The sequence below is a fragment of the Callorhinchus milii genome, unplaced genomic scaffold (genome assembly GCF_018977255.1).
Source record: "Callorhinchus milii isolate IMCB2004 unplaced genomic scaffold, IMCB_Cmil_1.0 Scaffold9, whole genome shotgun sequence".
NCBI lineage: Eukaryota > Metazoa > Chordata > Chondrichthyes > Chimaeriformes > Callorhinchidae > Callorhinchus > Callorhinchus milii.
Window position 1 is genome coordinate 7,443,671 of NW_024704750.1, and position 21,328 is coordinate 7,464,998.

At 39.0% G+C, this 21,328-nt stretch overlaps 1 protein-coding gene across 2 annotated transcripts in view; it reads left to right on the forward strand.

Moving 5' to 3' along the window:
- Nucleotides 1–2,179: 2,179 nt before the first annotated feature.
- frmd6 (FERM domain containing 6) overlaps nucleotides 2,180–21,328 on the forward strand; it is a 43,867-nt gene continuing 24,718 nt past the window's right edge. For both annotated transcript variants that reach the window (XM_007888181.2, XM_007888180.2), the window contains exon 1: nucleotides 2,180–2,223. The gene's annotated coding sequence lies outside the window, so the exon portion shown is untranslated. The remainder of the gene's footprint in view (nucleotides 2,224–21,328) is intronic.

Consider the following 21,328-nt stretch of genomic DNA (forward strand, 5'->3'; position numbering starts at 1 on the left):
TTTGCAAAGCAAAAAGAAGACTGAGTTCAAGTATCTCACTTGGGATGTGCTTTCTCTGTCTCTCACACAGTCTGGTTTTAAATCGGTTGGAGATTGTATAAATTGCTAAGGGAACTGTCTGCCAACGCACCTGACCCTGAACAGTGTATCGAGCCAATTGACTGCAACGATGCAACAATACAGATGGATTCCTTTACTGTTTGTTTGGCTTATAGGTGCACTAAGACCATAAACAAAAATAAAAAACTGGAACTTGAGCTCTGAACATTTAATACCCCGGGTTTGTATTGCTGGTGCAGAGCGTTCTTTTTAATTCTGCTTGTTACCTTCCTCACTCCTGGCAATATTGAAAGGCAACAAGTAACATTCAACAAAACCGCCAGAGGTTTGCTTCAGGATTTAGGCTAGATAGCCGCGTTTTGCCCACAAAATTCACGGTCAATCCATTTTACATTTTATTCTGTGAAATGCTTTGAGATGTCTCAATGACGCGATAAGGTGTTATGTCAAATGCGAGGATTATTATTCTTATACTTAGGATGAACCATTTTCTTGTAACTGAAGGGTTATCGAAAACTATGCTTTTACTGCATTGTCGATGTCCTCTCAGTACAATTATTGGGATTATTGGGCCAGGACACTGGACATGAGTGAGAACTACTGAGATACCTGCAGTAGCCTTATCATCTTATTTGAGAGACCAGTGTATTTGAGCAGGGAGACAGAACCATGAGTATGAGGAAAGAAAATACAGTCCCAAATAGATATCCTTTAATCCAATTGCCTGTGACCTGCTGCTAAATATCATTCTTCCAACGGAATGCTAATTACAGGTTTTGCTTTCCTATCACTTTACTGGGAAACTGCTTCAAGGTTACATTCATTGGGTGTTTGTGAACACAGCAGCTGCCTGTAGAGAGGAGAGTGACTCTGTGCAGCAGTCCAAGTGGAAGGGTAAAAGCAGATTGTGAGATGCATTTGAAAGCCTGCACTCTTCTGTACAGCAGTGGAGATACACCTGAAGCACTGGCAATAGGTGTTACTGTGGGAGGGAGGGATGAGGGTGGTGGTGGTGGGAGAATCATTTGTTAATATTATTGCTACTGTAAAGGTGGAAAGTGTGCTTTCACAGTCAATGCCAAAAGCAACCTTGACGTTTGCCATCAAAGCAACGGTGACATTTGTCTCCCTTCCCCCATCTATCTAAACGTGTGATCCTAGTGGTAGCAAAAACACCAGTACGTCTTTCAGACTGTATGATCAACCCTCTGAGGAATGTTCATGTTTCAGCCTGGGGTGTTGTAACTTATCCAAGCCTTTTTTGTTGTTGTTGTTGTTGTTGTTGCATGTAACATATCAGGAAATGAAGCAGATCTACTGCTCGTGAAGGTAGTGATTTGTGATGTGAAATATTGTGAGGCTAATTCTGCTTTTAACAGGATTCCTTCAGCCAAGATAAAACACGTTTAACGACACGTTGTTTCTGTGCTGTTTTGTCCAAGCAGCAATATGGGGAGGAGTGGGTGAGGGCAGCAAAGCTACCTGAACAATAAATTTGTTTCTTTTTTTTTAAAATTCAAAAAAAAAAGGCTGTGTGAACAGGTAGTGGTTTGGGGGTTTAGATGCAAGGCAGGAGGGGGATTCACTCAGTCTTTAAACGCTGACAGAAAGGGTGCAGAGATGGCTGGGGCTGGAATGAAGTGCTTTCTCATGTGTGTGCATGAAAGCTCCTGCACACTCAGCCAGACAGGAGATGGCATGTCAAGGGAATGGAGCAGACTATGTGTGGGACTCAGGAGGGGAAACCCTTTTGCAAACGGTTCTGAGAATGCACCAATGCATTTTCCCTGCATCGACTTCTATGTGGCTCTAGAAGAGAGGGTGGGGGGGTGGGGGGTGGGGGGTGGAGGATAAGAAAGCCATGCGTTAAATAAAAACGCAGGCATCAGAAAAAGCATCGAAACTGCACCCCAACCTGGACCAGAGGAGTTGCTGCCTTTGTTGTCTCACAGCAGATTTGCATAGCTCACCCTGTTGTGCCACATGTGTCCTGTTCCTGTTGGACTATCAGGAGGTTTGGCAGTGAAGTTTCATCTGCAACAGTAACTGTTCCTCTTTACTCCAGTCAACATTCATCGGGGAGCTCAGACCAACACACACACACACACACACACCCACTCACCCACACACACACACACACAGGGATTTGTGGCTGAATGTGAGGTACAGTAACAAGTTATTTCCTGGATTCGAATTTCTTTTATTGTTAGAAAGGAAGAGATCGTTGCCTTTGCTTTGACTCTTTATTCTGCTTCCCTGTGTTTTTTTTTATTTGTTTGCCCTGTGTTGTGTGTGTATATATATAATATATATATATATGTGTGTGTGTGTGTGTCCAGCTGCCTTGTTGAGTGTGGGAAACGAAATGAATCTTTGTGGAGTTGCCTCTCATGATCCCATGGTGTTGTGTTGCATGGATTATTACCCAGTGCTGCTGCTGCTGCTGTGAAGTTCTTGCAGGCAATGAATTCTAAGCTGTTTAATAGAGGAGGTTTAGAACAAAAAAAATGCTCTTATTCATATCGTACTGCTCGCGAAACTTTGCGTTCAATGATTTAACGTCCCCCTCCATGAAATATTTTGTCAGGCTGTTACAGGGCTCTCAGGATTTTAAAGGTCTTTAGGAGAACACTACCATAGGAGAAATTGTCAGTTATATTTTTACTTGATTCATACCTTCTGATAAGATCCTACAGACTGGAGAGAGAGAGAGAAAGAGAGAGAATAGTTCAATCCCATTCTCCTATAGGATTTTTTGGGGGAAGTGAGTTTGAAATATTATCTTAGATGAATTATCTGTCTATTTCAGTAAATTCTCTTTGCTGTTTCGACTCAACAACATCTATCATGTACTATCAACATTTTAAATTTCAGATTCTATCACATTGATTTGCTTTCATTGCCACAGGGCACAATTTATGCGATTAGTCACTTCTGTTCCAAGGGACTGACTGTATGTGGCTTAATGTTTATAGAATGCAAGTCATTTCCTCTCTCTGAGATTACTGGGAGTCGATTAAAAACAGCAATCTGCTGTCCGGAACCCTTTCCTAAACTGGGATGTCCTCCACAAACTCTTTGCTGCTATTCAAAAGCAAAGAAAGACCTGATGTATTCATTTTTAGTTCAAAACTAATGTGTCTTGCAATCTTTCCTTGGGTTTTTATTCTCTCACTCTCTCTCTTTCTCTCTCTCTCTCTCTCTCTCGACCAACTCAATTTGGTGAGGATTGAGGTTAGGAAGATGAGGAAGGAAATTCCAAAACACATCTCTTTAACCTTTCTTTTAACTGAACTTTGAGTGCAATATTCAAATAGTCTTGGATGATTCCATTGGGCCCCTGTAACAAGTCAATCCTATAAGACGTATTCTGCATCCAATCGCATAGTACTGCATTTTTCAATAGTCTTCCTCCCTTGAACAATTTTTCCTAAGGCTGTCGAGGTGATGAAGATACTGTGTGCTGTTATCTTTGTAGTTGATTTGAAGTGACTGCAGTTGGATTGCTGCAGCAAGTACAAAGAGAACTCAAAAGGGGGCTTTAAATGCTTTGTGGGGTTCATTTGCTTGGGCTCACTTAGGAAACTGCAGGAACCCAGCAGTATTCCTTCTGTTTGCGGATGTCTACAGAAAAGGGACAGGAAATCTCTCATTTTTTTTTGCTGTGTGTGCTGCATTCAACCAGCCACTTAAAGCTGGCTTTAATTCCACCCATTCCCAGTGCTGCTCCAGGGAGGTTTCTGCTGCTATTATAAAACCCTGCGTGTTAGTCACACACACACACACACACACAAAAAAGCAAAGCTGGATTTTTTTTACACAACAAAAGGGCCATTCCACCGAAATCTTGGACGTTTGGCAGTAGTTTTGTTTGATTATATGTAACCTATCTGTGGAGTACAGATTTAGCTTAACTTGTTTAGCATATTATTGTTTTAAAAGAATGAAGAAAATCAGTCGCCAGCATGCACAGCCTAACTAAGCTCTCAAGGCAGCCAGCATTTGTTATACTGTACAGTGAAAATAAAATGCATTGAGTAAAAACACATGGGCAAAGTATGTGGATGGAGAAAACTACTGACATTAGGGGCCTCAACCAACGTCTGCTGCTCATATGGAATATGCTTGCTATGGTCATGTGTTTTAGGCTTGTGCTGATGGATTAGTTTACTTTTCTTTTGTGTTCATATTTTTGTACTGAATCCTTTGAGTCTCATGGTGTTTTGCCGGTGTTGATTTTGCTCCTATGAGCTGTAAGCTGTAAAAGTCCAGCTAATGCTGCCTTACTGCTGTTTTTCTTTGAATAAACCTATCTTTATATACATTTCACCCACAAAATATACAGTCAAATCACTTTACAGTGTATTCTGTGAAGTGCTTTTGAGAATCTCGATGTGATAAGGCAATATATCAAATGTAATGATTACTATTATAATATAATAATTTACAGTATGTAAATGCTTGGATTTCCCATTTCTAATCAGGGTGTACATAATGATAGGATTCTAACTTGTTTGACTTTGGTCAGCCTGACTTCATCACAGAACAAATAAATGTTCCACCTGTAATTGTTTGAGTTGGATACAAATTATTTAATGTTTCTAATTTCTGAATGAGAATTGTTTGTTTCCTTCTGTACAACTTTCCTTTACAGTGAAGTCAAACAAACAAACAATTGGACAGAAGTGTCTTTATGTCTTGCTCAAAGGTTTCAGTGGAAGCATGCAGAATGTTTGAACAGTTACTAGCCAGACTGCACTAACTTACTGATTGAGAACCTTGCTGTCAATAATCACTGTCCACTCTATCAGCCTTCTTAAAGGTACTTTCTTTATCAATTTATAACTTGATCCCTGTGTGGTAATGAGATGTTTTGATGTGTATACTGGTTTCTAAGTGCAACTTTGCTGTGTAATCAGACTTCAGAGCACCTCTGCACAGTCCCTTATTGCTTGCTAGCCAATCTCTGTATTAAGAAATTCTAATAGGTGACTGACTGATCACTCTATACTGGGTAGACAAGCGTAAATCAATTGTTAAGGCCAATAGTTGCTGGTAAAAGAACAAATTCCTCCTCCCCTTGGTAACCAGAAGTTGATAGAGATGCTGATTTTTGTACTTTACCAACTGGATGCTTCAGCTTCTGACAGGAATCGAACCTAAACATTCTGATAAAGGTTCAATCCCTACTTGGATTAGCTATCTGTAAATCATTCATCTCATAGCAGCTTGTGGGATCTTGATAGATAACCTAGCTCTTTATTGCATCCAAAGCACAGCAAGGTTTGGTTTTCCGCCCCAAAATATTATTTTTCAATAATAAAACAATGTGCAGATCCTAAAACACATTCTTAGATGGGTTTTGAACAATTGGCACTAGATTGGAATGTTAATGTTAATGTCAAATCCTTGACTGTCCAGTGCCTTGGGATGTCTTCCTGACGTGAAAGACGCTATGCAAATGTAATTTGTTGTTGTTATGTTTTATTTACACGAGAAACAAAGTTATGCACAAAATGATGCAACATGACTTGTTTTGTGAAGGATGTAAAATTAATTCATTGTTGCAATGGAGAGCAAAATCTTAACCCAGCATAAAGAACCTCAGTTACTATTAGATTTAAAGTGCAAAATGAAACACCTGAGATTTTCACTTTGAACTTCTTTGTGGAGTCCTGTAGCTCAGTGGTTAGAGCACTCGCCTCTCAAGTGAGAGGCCTGGGTTCTATTCCTGGCAGAGCGAAATGTTGGGCAAGTTTCCTTACTCCACACACCTGTGTTCACCGAGCAGAAAGTAGGAACCCCATTGTTAGTCGATTGGCAGGTCACTTTTCTGGGGATAATAAACCCTCAGAAAAACAATCATAATTTGGTCACTCAATCCACAACTGTTTGTGGGACACTGCTGTGCGCAATTGGCTGCTGCATTTCGCCCACAAATATACAGTCAATTCATTTTATAGTATATTCTGTGAAGTCTTTGAGACATCTAGAAGATATGATAAGATGCTATATCAAATGCAACGATTATTATTATTATGATTGGGTTATATAAACCAAATGTATCCAGTGATTGCAACAGATTTTCATTCCACTGTCACTGAAACTTGTTACAAGGTGTGATTGCAATGCTCAGTTCATGGTGTCAACAAAGTACAGTATCTAATTTCCCATAACTTTTAGGGCTACCTAGGGCCTATGGAGGTCTAACAAAGGCTTAAACATAGAATTCTTTTTCTTGAACTGTAATAATGAGAAATTGTAAAAATTATTTGTTTAAGTCAGTTGGGTGGCTGACACATGCGGAAACCCATCACTATGCAAAATAATCAACCACATCAACAACATTTGAGCCGAGCAGTAATGTCATTCTCTTTAGTCACTTGTCATACAGCGTCTTTATTTATTCAACGGACATTACAAAGTTTCATAAAAGGCTTTGAAATTGACATACCATCGAGTAATAAAGGATTGTAATGAAGTTGCTATTTTATATTTCCCCACAGTGAGGTATTAATGGTAGGAATTGTAATTCCAATTCACCATAGAATATATTCGTGTGGATAAAAGCTGTAATTTGACTGAAACTGTTCAGGTTTAATCAACACAATATACAGTACAAAATTAAATTTATACAGCGCCTTTCAGGTTGGGAGGACGTCCCAAGGCGCTGGACAGTCAGGGATTTGGACCCGAGCGGGGATGGGGGGAAGTTGGGATCAGGGAGGGTGGAGGGCAGGAAGGTAGCAGATTGGTCGAAAGTGGAGGGTCTTAAGGTGTCCCAAAAGTAAAGCTCAAATGATTTATGGATGACATCCGAACTCTGAGGCTGCACTACAAGCTGGTACTGACTCGTCAGTTTTCTGTCATTAGAAATGTACGATAGTCTTAATAAATGAGGACCTTGTCAATGACAGTCATGTACAAAGCAGTACAACATCGATTGAAAACTTTGAGAGCTTATTATGACATTTTCACTGCAGAATCATGATACTGATGCATGAATCCCAGGCAAATATATTAAGCAAAATATTTTATGCTTCTTATACAAAATTACAGGGGAATTAAAAGCTTAGTTTACACTAAGGATTGAAAATGTGGTGCTTCATTTCACATTGAATCTAATATGAAAAAGGGCATTTTTCACCAACTGTTTTATACGTCAATGCTAGAGATTCTTTCAGGAGCATGAATTAAAGATGCAAACTAGCTAGCTCAGTTAGTTGGTGAGTAGTTTGTGACACTTGGGTATTCTAGGGATGAGATACATTTAGAAACCCTGACACGGACCATACCGTTTTGCTCCATTATTGTTTTTTTTAAGTCAGTTGGGTGGCTGACACATGCGGAAACCCATCACTATGCAAATTAATATCCAAACCAAACTGAGATTTCCATGCATCCCACCTACACGTGGGAATTCCAGAGATAGATTGTTGGAATGGAATGTGCAAACTCTCCCTGGAGCGACTCATCCTGCTTACCTAATTCTGGAAAGTATTAGGTGCAGGTTGGCAAAAGCGAGACGGGATTTTGGACCCCAGGGTGTGCATTGGGGTACTGCTGGAGTCTAACCAGCTAAAACCGCATAGCTTGCCATTAATAGCACTGTCTCGCTGCTTGCCCAGCTAGGATCACCCCATCCCATTAGGGCTTTGGCTCACAGGGTTAACAGGAGCTGAGTGGGAGGATTCCCTGCCCTTCCAAGTCCTACCAATGAACCAGGGGTGCCTGGACTACTGCGGACCGGCCTGGCTCAGGAACCGGACTAACGAGACCGCCAAAAAAGTATTGGTCATGGCTGTTTATGGGACATTGCCATGCATGAATTAGCTGCTGCATTCACCTACAAAATGCACAGTCACTGCACCATACAGTAAATCCCATAAAGCACTTTGAAACATCCTCCCAACGTGATATGGCAGTATATCAAATGCAAGGATTAATGATAATATCAATCCTTTCATTTGATATAGCACTTTATAACATCATTGAGCTGTCAGAAAGCGCTTCACAAAATATATTGTAAGGTGGATTGACTGTGTATTTTGTGGATTATAATTATAGTTATTTTTAATCACAATGGGGATGTATATTGCAGGATGCATATTGCTGACACTTTCATGCCAATCACTCTCACTAGGGTGAAATGCCTAAGAAGGTCACAGATGGCATGTTTAGCAGAGCAGGTTATAGAATAAAAAAGGTGCAATGTTGCTGACATGTACTGTTGCTGATCATCGCAATGAAGTGGCGTGTTTCTCTTATCAGAGACCTATCCCATTTATAGTAACAAACAGGAGCCAAATCAATGTGATAAACATCACGTATTAAAAAAAGCCTGCAGTGAGAGACGGCAACAGGAGCGATATTGATTTAACTTTCTTGCTGCTCGCGGCAGAACTATTGGTGCATATGTAATTTTTTTTGCTTACGATTTTATCGGGATCATTCATTGCCAATGGAAAAAGGAGCCATGTGCAGACAAGTTCTCGAAAAATTTTTGTTTATTGGAGGGGAAGGAGAGGTCGGGCTGAAGTGGGCAGCAAACTCTCGGCCTTGTTTTGTTTGCACCCTCCCACCCCACACAAACACAGACCGCTCTCCTTCCTATCAGCAGGCCGACAGGAGGAAGACACTGAATTTAAGTGGTACTGTGCTGCAGTTATAATATCAGTACCGTAGTTCTAAATGGTGATGAAATCAGATATGATTCAGTTGCTTAGCTGTCAGCCACTGTATGTGAGTTCTCATCGGTGCGGAGAGGCAGACACCGCCAGTGCCAATGATGAGGTCTAATAAACTAGAAATGCCACTTACTACAGTGAGACATGCCATTGGGAATCACGTAGCATTGAAAAGGTTAAGCACTGCTTGTTCTTTCATAAGTGAAGCAGCCTGTGAGTCAGCTTCCTGATCGCTTGTATCACTAACCTTTATCAATTTAAATCCGATTTAATATAGTGAAGTAGTTCTAATACTCTAGTTGTGAATAGGAAATTTGTTCTGTTGGTCACATTTTTACTAAAGTGCTGAATTGGTGAACTAGGTATGTTCACATGTCTACGAGCGCGTGAGTGAGAGAGAAAGAGAGGGAGGGGGAGAAATTAATGTTGTTCAAGATGTTGGAAAATTTTTGTCGACTTATTTCTAATCCACGTCTCATTGACACTGTTATTTTATGAAGAGTATTCTGAAGATAACTGAGGCCTTGTAGAGTTTTGAGAATCCCTTAATTCTGGATGTAATAACCAATGTAACCTGCGTTCATTCATTTTCATTATTTAAAAAGAATACTTCTAAGATTTTAAGGAGGCGAAAGAAACAAATTTGTTCTTTGTCCACGACCAGCGACAATCTTATTAGTCAGCTTAGGAATGATACAGGCAGGTCCTGTCCGTGGTAGTGGGATACATTCCTTTCTTTGTCCGTGTTCAATGTGCTTGCGAACGGCCACAAGGTGTGATAATCATCACTGGTGGTAAGCGAAGAACAAAGTATTGTATCTCCGATTCGGGGGCAGAATAAGATTTGGTTGTTTGCTGTTGTAATTTTCTTGCACAATTAAGGCTTTGGCTATTAAAATTTAACTTGCTTGAGGCCTTCAAAACACCAGTTCGATGATTGTCACCTTCTTCCCTGAATTTCATTCTAGTAACTTGAACCCCTTATTTAAACTCAGCGATGGTATGGAAGGGATTTTTCCTGACACAGGGAATGCTATTGTGAATACTGTGCTACACAAACAGAGAGTTTGGTGCTGCAGATTTACTATCACTGGAAATAATGCAGCCAACAACTCACTTTATCACTGACTATTTCTAGCCTTTTGTCAGATCTAGTCTATCTCATTGAAAGTCAAGGAAAGTTAAAAATGGAAAGCTACCTACATTGATTCAGATGCTCTAACCCTCGTAATTCTGTGCTTTAAACACCCATCAGTACTGGACTGAGCAGTCTAGCTTTAACCAAGCAAAATCTCATAATCTCACGTGTCACAGTGATCATAGGGGAGGGAGGCCTCATATGGTATGCCATTCCTTAAGGTTACGTGCATGAGAAGTAACTTATTGGTCTGTTATAAATGTTCCAGTTCATGCTACGTCGCTGTCTTTCATCTAACAGATGTTGCAAAGCACATTCTTGTTCGTGTTTATGTTGAAGCCTTTGATACAGCAGTAATGATTGAAGTGATGCTGTAGCTGGATTTCTGCTTGGCGAAGTCTGGACCTAACAGTCAGGACAGGGAGGGTTTGTTCTCAGTAACAATTTAATCAGCTTCCCTTTTGTAGACTGGATGGATTACTTGTGATATCTTGGTTTTCCTTCCTTGCTGGTTTCCCCATCAGACAAGTGGTTGGAAAACTGTTGTTCCTTGATAACTTTTGCTGCCAATGCCATTTGAGGTCAGTAAATGGAATGTTTATGAGAGTCACAGAGTATGAAAACAGATACAAAACCAGATGTAGGGTAGATTGATTCCATGACCTGTTCTACGTAGTGATAAATTATTTCATCTACAAAGTGTATTCTGTAAAACACTTTGAAACGTCTGAATGACACGATAATGCACTATGTAAAATTCAAGGATTATTATTGATAATTAGCTGTGCCTTAATTCAGTCTCGTATAATAGCCAGACCTAGCATTAATTACTTTCTATGGAGATATGCTTTTCAGTTTCCCTCAGATCAGCATCTATATACCATTAAATAATTGATTGTCGATTCCTGGAAAGTGGTAGCTTAAGTGTAATATTCCTACACTGCCCCATCATCTCTCATGGTTTTCAATTGAATTACTCAACTGTAGATATCTAATTCCCTCTTGAATTTGTTGACACAATATTGTGAATGTTCTTTACAAATGCAGGGTACAACTAACATGTATTTAATTTTCAAACCTGGGATAGAATTACAACGGATCCCAGAGAAATCAGGCAGATAAATCTATTCTCATGCCTGTATATCAGTCTTTTTGCAGCCAATTCTGTTAGCACTACTTATCACTTGAGTGGACTATCTGTCCTCTCCTCACTGCCGGCTGGCTGTGTTTAGTGCTGGATATTGCCATTCAAGACTAATGCGCGAATGCTTCCACATTTATAATCCGATGATTATCACTAGTGGAAGAAAATAATCCAGATGCTCTATTGATTGAATTATCAGTCAGTGGAATCTTATTGCCTTCCGCTCAGAGGAAATTCCAGGCTATTGTCATTTATTGTGAGTGTGCGTTTTCCATGTTGCCAGTTTCAAAAAAAGAGAACATTAATGGCGCTACACAAATGTATTGTGCTGTAATTTATTGTCGTCAATATGGGCTCAGCGTTCAAGTGCATGAATTAGTGGAGTCGCCTGTTTATATTGATGCCTCTCAGCAGGATATTTTGACAGACATCACAATGCTGGTTCACGTGACAGATATTACATGTGTGTTTACGGATGGTGGGCCCATGCATATACACTGACAGAGCCCTGTGCCTATTTCTCTTTCAGGATACTGTATTGCTCTCATAGTTGTTTGTTTCTAATTAGAAATAAGTTGTTTATTCCGTTAAGACGGGTAGAGTTAAGGGTTTAAATCTTTTGGAGAATCAGCCAGAACTTTAGTACTACTTTCAAGTTGATCCAAGAAAGAAACCTCTGGCAGGGTGGATATACTTTATGCAGAAACGTAATTGATGTGGAGAATTTGCCTCATTGTATTACTCTTTAGAGGTCATTTTTTTGGCAGATATCAAGCCTGTGGGTAAGTGACAACAGATATTAATATCTAAACTTTTCTAACAGTCATGCCATTGTTGATTCACTGAATGTTATCAATGAAATGAGCTACTTAGAGAACTGAAGGTAACAGCCATTTCTTGTCCAGTGATCTTCACACTGTGTTACAAGAAATAACATCACCTTTTGAACTTGAGGATGAGGCTTTGGCACTGATTGTAATCCTGATCCCTGAGTCTTAATGCTTTAGTTTTCCAATTTGAGCTAACTGAGCCACCTCAATGCTAGGATTAGCATTTGATGGCTTTCAATCAACCAAGTTGCACTTGAAGTTAAAGATGATTGTAAACTTTACACACGATGGCTCATTTATGCACACACGCCCCACCCCACTCTTCTTCATATGACTAACTCAAATTTCAATGTATCACGTTGCCTTTAACCTTTTCAGCCTTTGTGTTAGCATGTAATTATTGAAATCATCAAATTACTTGCACATGATCAGGTCCACATACCCTGCCTTAAAAACAACCATATAATCTTCAGTATGAACCCTTTACATATTTTCATACCACAATCCAATCCTCAAACCTTCCAGAGAGCCAGACCACAAAATACAACTTAACTTAAGGGATGGGATGCACTGGTTTTGCTTCAGCAGAGATACCAGGAAACTAGCCAGGCTCCTCTACTTCTTCAGTGGTAACCAGCGAACTAAATAGATTTAAGGCAAACTCCTGACACAGCCATAAGTGCAGAAGGACTAACATCAGGAATACATTCATATGGAAGAAAGAAACTGCTGAATTCACAGTTAATCAGGTTCTCATCAGGCTCCCAAATTTAAATGAATTTACTCTTTGTTCAAATTCAGCATTCGTTCAAATGTAATCTTTTGAAGATCCAGTGCCATCGGCTTGAAGAGTGTCTAAGCTTGGCTTGCTTACAAATCCACTAACGTATGAAATAAATCTTCCAGAGCTACACTATTTGTGGTTGACGTTTATACTAATGGAATTATCCCAGGCCCATTTTGGCTCCATTTTGTCCCCAAAGAAAGAAAATGTTTTCCAAACACTTATAGAGTTGTAGAATGATGGAAGGTTCCAGGACAGAAACGGATAAAGGCAAAAGGGATTCACATTGTAGGAGTCTGTTTGTGTGTGTGTGAGGGGAGCTGGGAGAGGGCCAGGAATGAAGGGAAGTAGCCTGGAAGAGAAGTAGCTCCACATTGCTTTGCTCTAATGATATCCCCCAAAACTCACACAATATAGCACTCGTCTTAGCAACATGAACAATCCCTACACAACCCAAAAGATAGTTCTACTTGTAGATTTCCCTACACAGTTACAGTTACAAAGCTGTTTCAATGATGACGGTGCCTCTTTCACTGAGAATGTCCTTTTACTGCAGTGATTTCTCCTGCCGTGTTTTACTCAGTTATTTATGTAAAACACACATAACACTGTAAATTGACTCTCAATGTTGTGACAGCCGTTTGTTTCCAACAACAGAATTATCAAATCTGCACATCTGCATTCCCACTGCACTTTAAGACAGTTTTCAATTGAAGAGCCAAGTGCTGTGTTCAGAATTTTATTGCAGGAATATTTTCTGTTTTGAACTATCTTTGTGGGGTGAACACATCAACATGATTGTTGTTTCCTTACAGTGTAATGGAGACTATAACATTTGTAATAGAGGTTTGTAGTTGCAGACATGTACGTGGAGCTGACAGCTATGAAGAAAAATCAATCCGTGATATCTACCTGAAAACATCAGCTTAAACACAACCCACCACAGCTAGAATATATTCACGTTTTTGTTGTTTTGTTGCAGTGAAAACATATTATTCTACTTCTGTCATATTTGCTATCTGTTTTGCATCATTTGTATCCCACCTGTGGCTGGACCATTCCTAGGGAGAATATTCACCTTTTTTAAAAAAATTATCCAGATGCTCTTGTCATTCATTTCATATTGCTGTTTGTGGTTCACTGCTGTGTGTGTGTGTGTGTGTGTGTGTGTGCAGGGGGCATAGGGGGCATTGCTGGTGTGAACTAATCATCAACTTTGCCTAATAAAATGTACGTAGCCTTGAACTAAAGATATTCAATCTAACAAGCACTCTTGATGTGCTTTGATATGATATCAATGAATCAAATGCCAGTGTGAATGTTATCATTGGGTTCTATACTGTAGTTGTAAGTTTGCAAGGTACGTTGGAAGTTGACCCCCAGGAAGTTGATCAAAACAAATTAAACTCCACAACAGATAACTCCGGAAAGGTTTTGCCTTTTTCTTAATCAAGTTCTTCCTAATTTTCAATAGGACAAAAATGTATCCACCTGAGCACTCCCGTCAGTCAAGTCAAATCAACAGACAAAATACGTTGATTTTGTTTTTCATGTTACTTCACATCCTGTTTATATTTTGTGCATGGAAATCCCATAAACAGGATGTCCATAAATAGACCACTTTAAAGTGTTTGGGGACTTTGGGCATATTGTAAAAGGTCCTAGCTGTCAGGGCTATGTATGTTCTCAGCTCTAGAATACTATGCAGCTTAATTGGCTGCTCCAGCTGAATACAGAGCATCATTGCTGATGTAGAAGCAAAGGCCAAACAATTTACCATTCAGATATTTCAGGAATTTATTATTTTCAATCGGACTTTAAAGCTATTTTTGACCACTTGAATGGCAAAGGATAATGGGACAAATATTGAGATGCGATAAATTAATTCAACAGCAACATATTTGAAACCTGACGTTCGCATTATACTGTATTGTAAAACTATGCCGCATTGAACTGGAGAGAGTGAGTGGCTATTTAACTAGGCAGTATGCATTTAAAAATAGTCCTGTCACGTGGAGAGCAATGTAACGATGATTCAAGCTGGCTTTTTTTCCCTTGTCATATAAGGGGTACTGTAAAAATAACTGTCTTCCTTCCTTGTCACACGTGATATTGTCCCGGTGGGAACAGACCTGAATAGCAAAACACAGCAGCGACAGTGAAAGAGACAAACAGAAATGGCAATAATAAAGCTTGCTTCAGACTATGCTGCTACATTGTAGGGCACTTCCAATGCATTCCTGGTTAGGATTCTAAAGCATAGTGGGGTTTTGATGTACAATCTTGATTGAATCAATGCAATTTTCTGCTCCTTCTGATTTTATTGCTAAAGCATTTTTTAAAACTGAAAAAGCTTTCAGTGTATTTTAAATGGTATAAATATGTTTAATAACAGTTAGATTTCAGCCATATATGTTAAATGGGGTTGTAACCCCTGGTACCTCAATATCACCCAGATGTCATGTTTCAAATATGGTGAATCGAATTAGCTTTTTTCATCACAATATTTTCTGCTCTTATCTCCTTTCCCATTCAAATGGTCAAAAATAGCTTCAAAATCCTATTGAAAATAACACATTCCTGAAATATCACCCTTGTGCTGAAGCAAATGAATGGTTCTTTTTGGAGTGCACCATGTCCTTCAGCTCCCTGTAAAATCTAGGAATGTGGGACAGCCTCTTCCTTTCGTATCATAGAATTTAATGCATTGAGAGATGCTGTAATGATGTGGTTAGTTCTGTGGTGTCACGGTTCTAATGCTGATCCTTGTCTGCTGTCACTTTGGCCATTGCTGTTCTTGGTCAATCATCATCATTAACTACAGGAGATTAGTGTGTGTGCGCTTCTCAGTGGTAATTTTGAAGATGAAAGTTTTTAAGCAGCGTCACAAGTGATCTTATTATCAAAATCCATTCTTGGTGGATTTTAATGCTCATAAAGGTGCACGAACGACATCAGGGTTGGCAAATAGAGCATTTTTCCCCCCTTTTGGGGAATCCAGTTTCAAGTTACTTTACAGAATGGTCAGATGCAGAGTAAACCTCACTGCATGCTGCCCTAACACTGCGTCTTAGCTCAAACCTCTGAAAAACACCCTGACCACATCAGTTGCTCTGAAACTCTGCTACGCACGAAGGGTGTTATATAAATGCAAATTGTTGTTGTTGTATCAGTTGATTTCTTGCTGCAGTACTTGCTGTAGTACATCATGCCCCACGAGTGAGATGGTTATAGTTAGATGGTTCATTTAAACACACAGTCACCACACTTTACAGTCAATCCTGTAAAATGCTTTGAGACATCCAACGTGAAATGAACTATATTAAGTGCAAATATTATTATACACCATGTGTAAATTAAGAGATATTTAACAGGGAATTGGATAAACACATACAAAGGAAGAGTATTAGGTGGTACAGGGTTAGAATAGAGTATTGGGATTAGGACGGATTGCTTCTTGGAGCAAACTCTGACGTGAAAAAAAATTAGTGGAGTGACCTCCTGCTGGGTGTCATATTGCCTTTAGTTCTAATTTTGGTTATAATGTGGCCAGCAACCACAAGGAACTAGGTTGAGACTTTCTAAGATGATTTTTCAGAGGCTCTCATACAGCAGGCAGGCAGGAAGAGAGAGAGAGAAGACACTTTCAATCCATCTTGACTAGATTCAGATCCAAATTCAGTGGTGAAATGATAGTGTTCTAACTCACTCAGTTCACCTACAGTACTTTTAATAGTTAAAAAGTACTTCAACTAAATAATGAGTAATGTAACAAAGCAAGCTCGGCTGTGTATACATACCCAGGTACGTCTCAAAAGCGGTAACATTAAAAAAAAACACTAACCTGAGAGAGAGAGAGAGAGAGAGAGAGAGAGAGATAATTAGGTCTAAATAAGCTCTCACTTTTGTAATCTGTGACCTGAAATTTTGTATGTTTTTAAAATTTTGGAATATTCTTAAATTCAGTCTTGATTTGGAAGATTGCTTTCTACAGATCCCAAAAATAATTTGGGAAAACTGGTTTCCAAATGAAGACTGAATTCAAGGATTTCCTAAACTTCTGCAAGTCCATGGGTTTGCAGTTAAGTCTATGAGAATTTTTTAGCCTAAGATGTACAGTACAGTACTGTAGTTTCAAAATTTAGAATCCAATCCCTCCAGTTAACATTTATAGTTATGAAGATGCTTGGCTTGGTGGCTAGTTAAAGGGTAAATATCCAACATTTCCACTGACAAATCATCCCAGTTATTTAACCTGTTACAATGCAGTGCAACTCCATGAAGATGAAATAAGCTAAGAAGAGAAAGCAATATTGCTGTTGTTGCAACTCATTGTCATTGTTTGTTTCCATCCATTTCACTTTGCTGCTGATGTAAGAAACAGACTGATAGTTAATGTGTTGGATTCATTTATGCATTGACGCCAGGGCTCCTGCCCAGTCTTTGTAAATCAATTTTCTCCTAATGTGAACGGTCTATATAAGTGTAAATTGTTGTTGATTTCTCTCCACTGTTTTTCAAGAACTAGGCCTATTAAGAGAGAAATTGAAGTTAATCTGAACTGACATCTGAACTCATTTCAATCTGCATAATCCCTATTTATAAACTGCGGAGGCAGGAATTTTAAATCCACATTTGATTTTATAAGGCAGGCGTAATGTACATTAATGTTGAGGTGTTTACTGCTGTGTATTCAGTGCACATGTTAGAACTGGTGAACTGTGGAATCCGCTAATCGTTTTTGACTTTGCAATAAGCTAAATGTGAACCTGATCCATCCTTGAACCTGCAAAACAATGGTCCATTCACATCTGTTTCTAAAACAAGTCCTGCTGCACGGTACCATTTACATGGGGCTGATTTTTTCCAGGGCCTTTTGCAAGCCTGTTTGAGCTACCTAAGACATGAATGTGCTGGCTTAGCAGTAGAAGTAGCTTACAAACCAAATGGTCATGAGATGCCAATCGCTGGAATTCAAGTTTTAGCAGAGTTTGGACAAACAATGACCAAATAGTAAGGTTTATTCTAATGATAGGCCACACCAAGGTTTGAGAGATTCATTTTTCTTTGTAAAGTGAACCTGAACACTGCAGAGACACTCAGAGCAGTACTGATAGGGGTCAGTGAAGAATTAATTTCTGTCCTTGACTGATCGCTGAAATATGCCATGTGATGTCAACAGTTTTGCTGAGGAAATATAGGGAGAAGAGCTGATGATTAGAATTCTAAACATTTCCACTTGGTATCATCTGTTACTGTGTGTTATTACCAGTGATAATACAGTTTGCAATGTTACTTTAGCTGTTATTACCACTAATACTAATTTTTCCAGTCAAAGCTCAACTACAAGTCTGGTAGGTTTTACACCTACAATTTAGACCCTAATAGCTTTAGTAAATACCACATCAGAGTAGACTTCTCAATCAGTCAATGAAAATGACAAAGACAGCTGTGCTGCCTTAATGCATGGAGACAGCCACAGAAATGCATTACTGCACATTAGTTCTGGTCGCAATGAACAAGAGACAAACACCGTGTCAACACCAAGAATTGTTTGGATTGCAGGATCTACTCTGAATCTGTATAGCCCATTTTAGTCCTTGTTTCGATTAATGCTGCTCCTGTGTGTTCCCACCAAAGTGAATTTTTCTAAAGAACTTTTTTCTGCCATTAGACATTCCTTCTGCAGAACCTCTTGTTGATAAACAATAACTTTGGAGGATTGTCCTCGGTGAAACAGACCTCCAACTAGTTAGTACCATTAGCTTGCTTGGGCAAAAGGTTCAGAAAGATTGGTGTTATTTAAAAGGCACACGGAAATGCAAAATAAGTCTTGAAATTAATAGAAGGAATACAGTGCACATTTCTTACAAGTACACAATAACATTAGAATATTTATTGAAACAATTTGAAAATTGTTTTTATTTTTTATTTTTTGTGCAGGGAATAAATTTACAATGCTTTCCTGTTTGACTGTGTGTTACTCAACCTTTTACCCTCTCCAATGGGCTGATGTGCTTATCCCTGGTTTCCTTTTCAAGGCTTTTGTTCTGTGTCCTTGGATATTTCGCATCAATCTGCCCTTTTCTACAGTCATCTCCAAGCTGTGAAGTAAATTCATTTTGTTTGCAGTTTCTTTATTGCTGTTCTTGAACTGTTAGGAGCTGGTACCATATTGGCTGTTCTTCCGTTTGAGCCTTTCATCTATCAGAATCTGAGCCCTTAATCCATCAGAATCTGCACCTAACACAAGATTGATCCTGCCTGACAGCCAACTGTTTTCCTAATTGCTACTTTTGCTTTCAGTTCCCTGGGACATTAATGTTCTCAGAGATAGTGCTGAGGAAAGAAAGGACAATGCGGGGTAGGCGTTTTTAAGAAATATAAATACATGTAATGCATGGTAACTGTGTAATGCATATTCATGGATGTAAAAGGGACAACTTTATTTCCAGTTAGATTATGCAGGACAAGCATCCATTCAACTAAATATATGGACTATTTTGGTTGCATCCATAAATTAAGATTACATTACTCGTTTCGCCCACAAAATTCATTTTACAGTATATTCTGTAAAGCACTTTGAGACGTCTCAAAGATGTGATAAGGGGCTATATCAAATGCAAGGATTATGAATATTATTATTATTATCTGACTGTACAACCACTCAATGGTTTATCCTTCCCCCGGACATTATATAAAAAAAGGTGCAAGCTGTCTGAATTGGACAGCCTGTGAAATGAAAATTAAAGTTGTGCAATATGAATGTTCTGTAAATTACACATTTAATAAATACTCTGTAGGAGCAGATGATTGTTGCAGCACTAAGTATTTTGCATTCCTTGGATGGGATATTGGATTTGTGGACCTGAGTGTGAGGTCTGCTGCACAAAACGATCTCACCAGTTGTCCATAATGCAGATAGGAAATTGACAGCTCGATAGTTTAAGAGCATGTATAGCATGATTTGGTTTGTGATAAATTTCGTACTTGATGCAAATTACGCCGCCTAATTTATCAGTAGCTTTGATCTGGACTGAACATCTTCTGAGAAGTGAAACATATCTTATTAAATGGGCAAAGAAACACCCTGATGTATAAAAGAGCTAGCTGTAAAATTCTCTATGCCTCAATCATTCTTTGTTACTGAAGTTCATTCTTTAAAACTTCTAGTCAGAGCGTTCTGTAATCCTCCCCCGGTGTGACATAATGGAGTTCTGTTACAGAAGTATGCTGAATGAACACAGCATTCGCCATTCACCACTAGTAGGGAGTGCCACATAATATGCCTTTTCTCAGGCTGCTTCCAATGAACAATTTTAAACATTAAAATACAGAATGGTGACCAGAATTAATAAATAAACAGATATCTCCCTTTTTAATATTTAAAATGACGTGTGAACATCGGCAAGCTTCCTTCCCGTTGCTTGTCCAGACAGGACCACCCTGCTAGTTAGGCATTTGGCTTGCAAGGTTAACAGGCAGTGAGTGGAAGACTCCCAGCCCCCAGTGACTGGCCTTGTTCCTTCAAGTCCTGCTAATAAGCTACGCTGACTAGTCAATCACCAGAAGTCACCACAAACTGTTGAACATCCAGTGAGATTATTTGAATATTCGGCAATGTTACTCATCAGCCAAAGCCAGTTTAACAACGTTTAGTAAAGGGAATTCATTATATACTTTATCCACAAAATACACAATGCTAATATATTGGATTCTTGTAACAGCTTTTCTAATATCTTTGAATCCAGGTGTGCATTGAAAGGTCTTCCCTTTGTTTAGCCAAAGTGACACTAATAAAAAAAGAGCAAAGACTTTAGTTAGAGATTTGAGAGATTTTCTTATAAAGAAAAGAAACTAAAGGAAGCAAATATATCCCGGGTTTCACTAACAGTCAGAACTGGTATAACCAGCCATCTTATCAGTTTTGTCAGTCCTGACCTATTGTGTGGGATGAGTGAGATTACACAGTGCTGTGTGGCTCTTATCAGTTACTTATAGTAGATCAGAAGTACCAGAGTGCATGCTAAAGCTAACTGAAACAGATGATGGCTTCTGAAAATGAACAATTAAGCAAAAAGTAGCTATAGCTTCCAACTTTATTGCGAACCTGCCAATTAAACAACTTTCACTGACACTTGAATCAATCACTGACGTACCTGCCATCGATCAACCGAGTGTTTTATGTACATGCTGGATGCATAGATTTTATTATGTAAATTAGGAGTGGATTTTGAAAGGAATTCTCCTTACCCCAGCACTTTTTGTACACTTTTTTACACCCGTAGAGGATAACATTTTTCAGGTCTGTAAGATTGCCATGAATTCCATTTGGTGATCTGTTTAACACAGTCCATTGGTTTAACACTGGAAGTTTGCTTTGCATGCAGGTGCCAATATTGTTGTCTTTGACATCATTCAAGTAGTTAATATCTTGTGTGAAGTTTTTTTTATCACCTGAGTACGAAGATTGATGTTGTGATCACAGGAAAATCCCAACAATCCAGCTGTGGGAATTCAAGAGGCAATGGAGCAATGCTCATACAGAAATTTCAAAGAAAAAATACAGGCAAGAACCCCATTGGGATAAACATAATGTTTAATACTAACTGCTTGCAGAAAACTCAGTATAATCTGAATCATTTGGCAGTGAAATATGATTTTACTAGTAGTTTGATCAGGGTA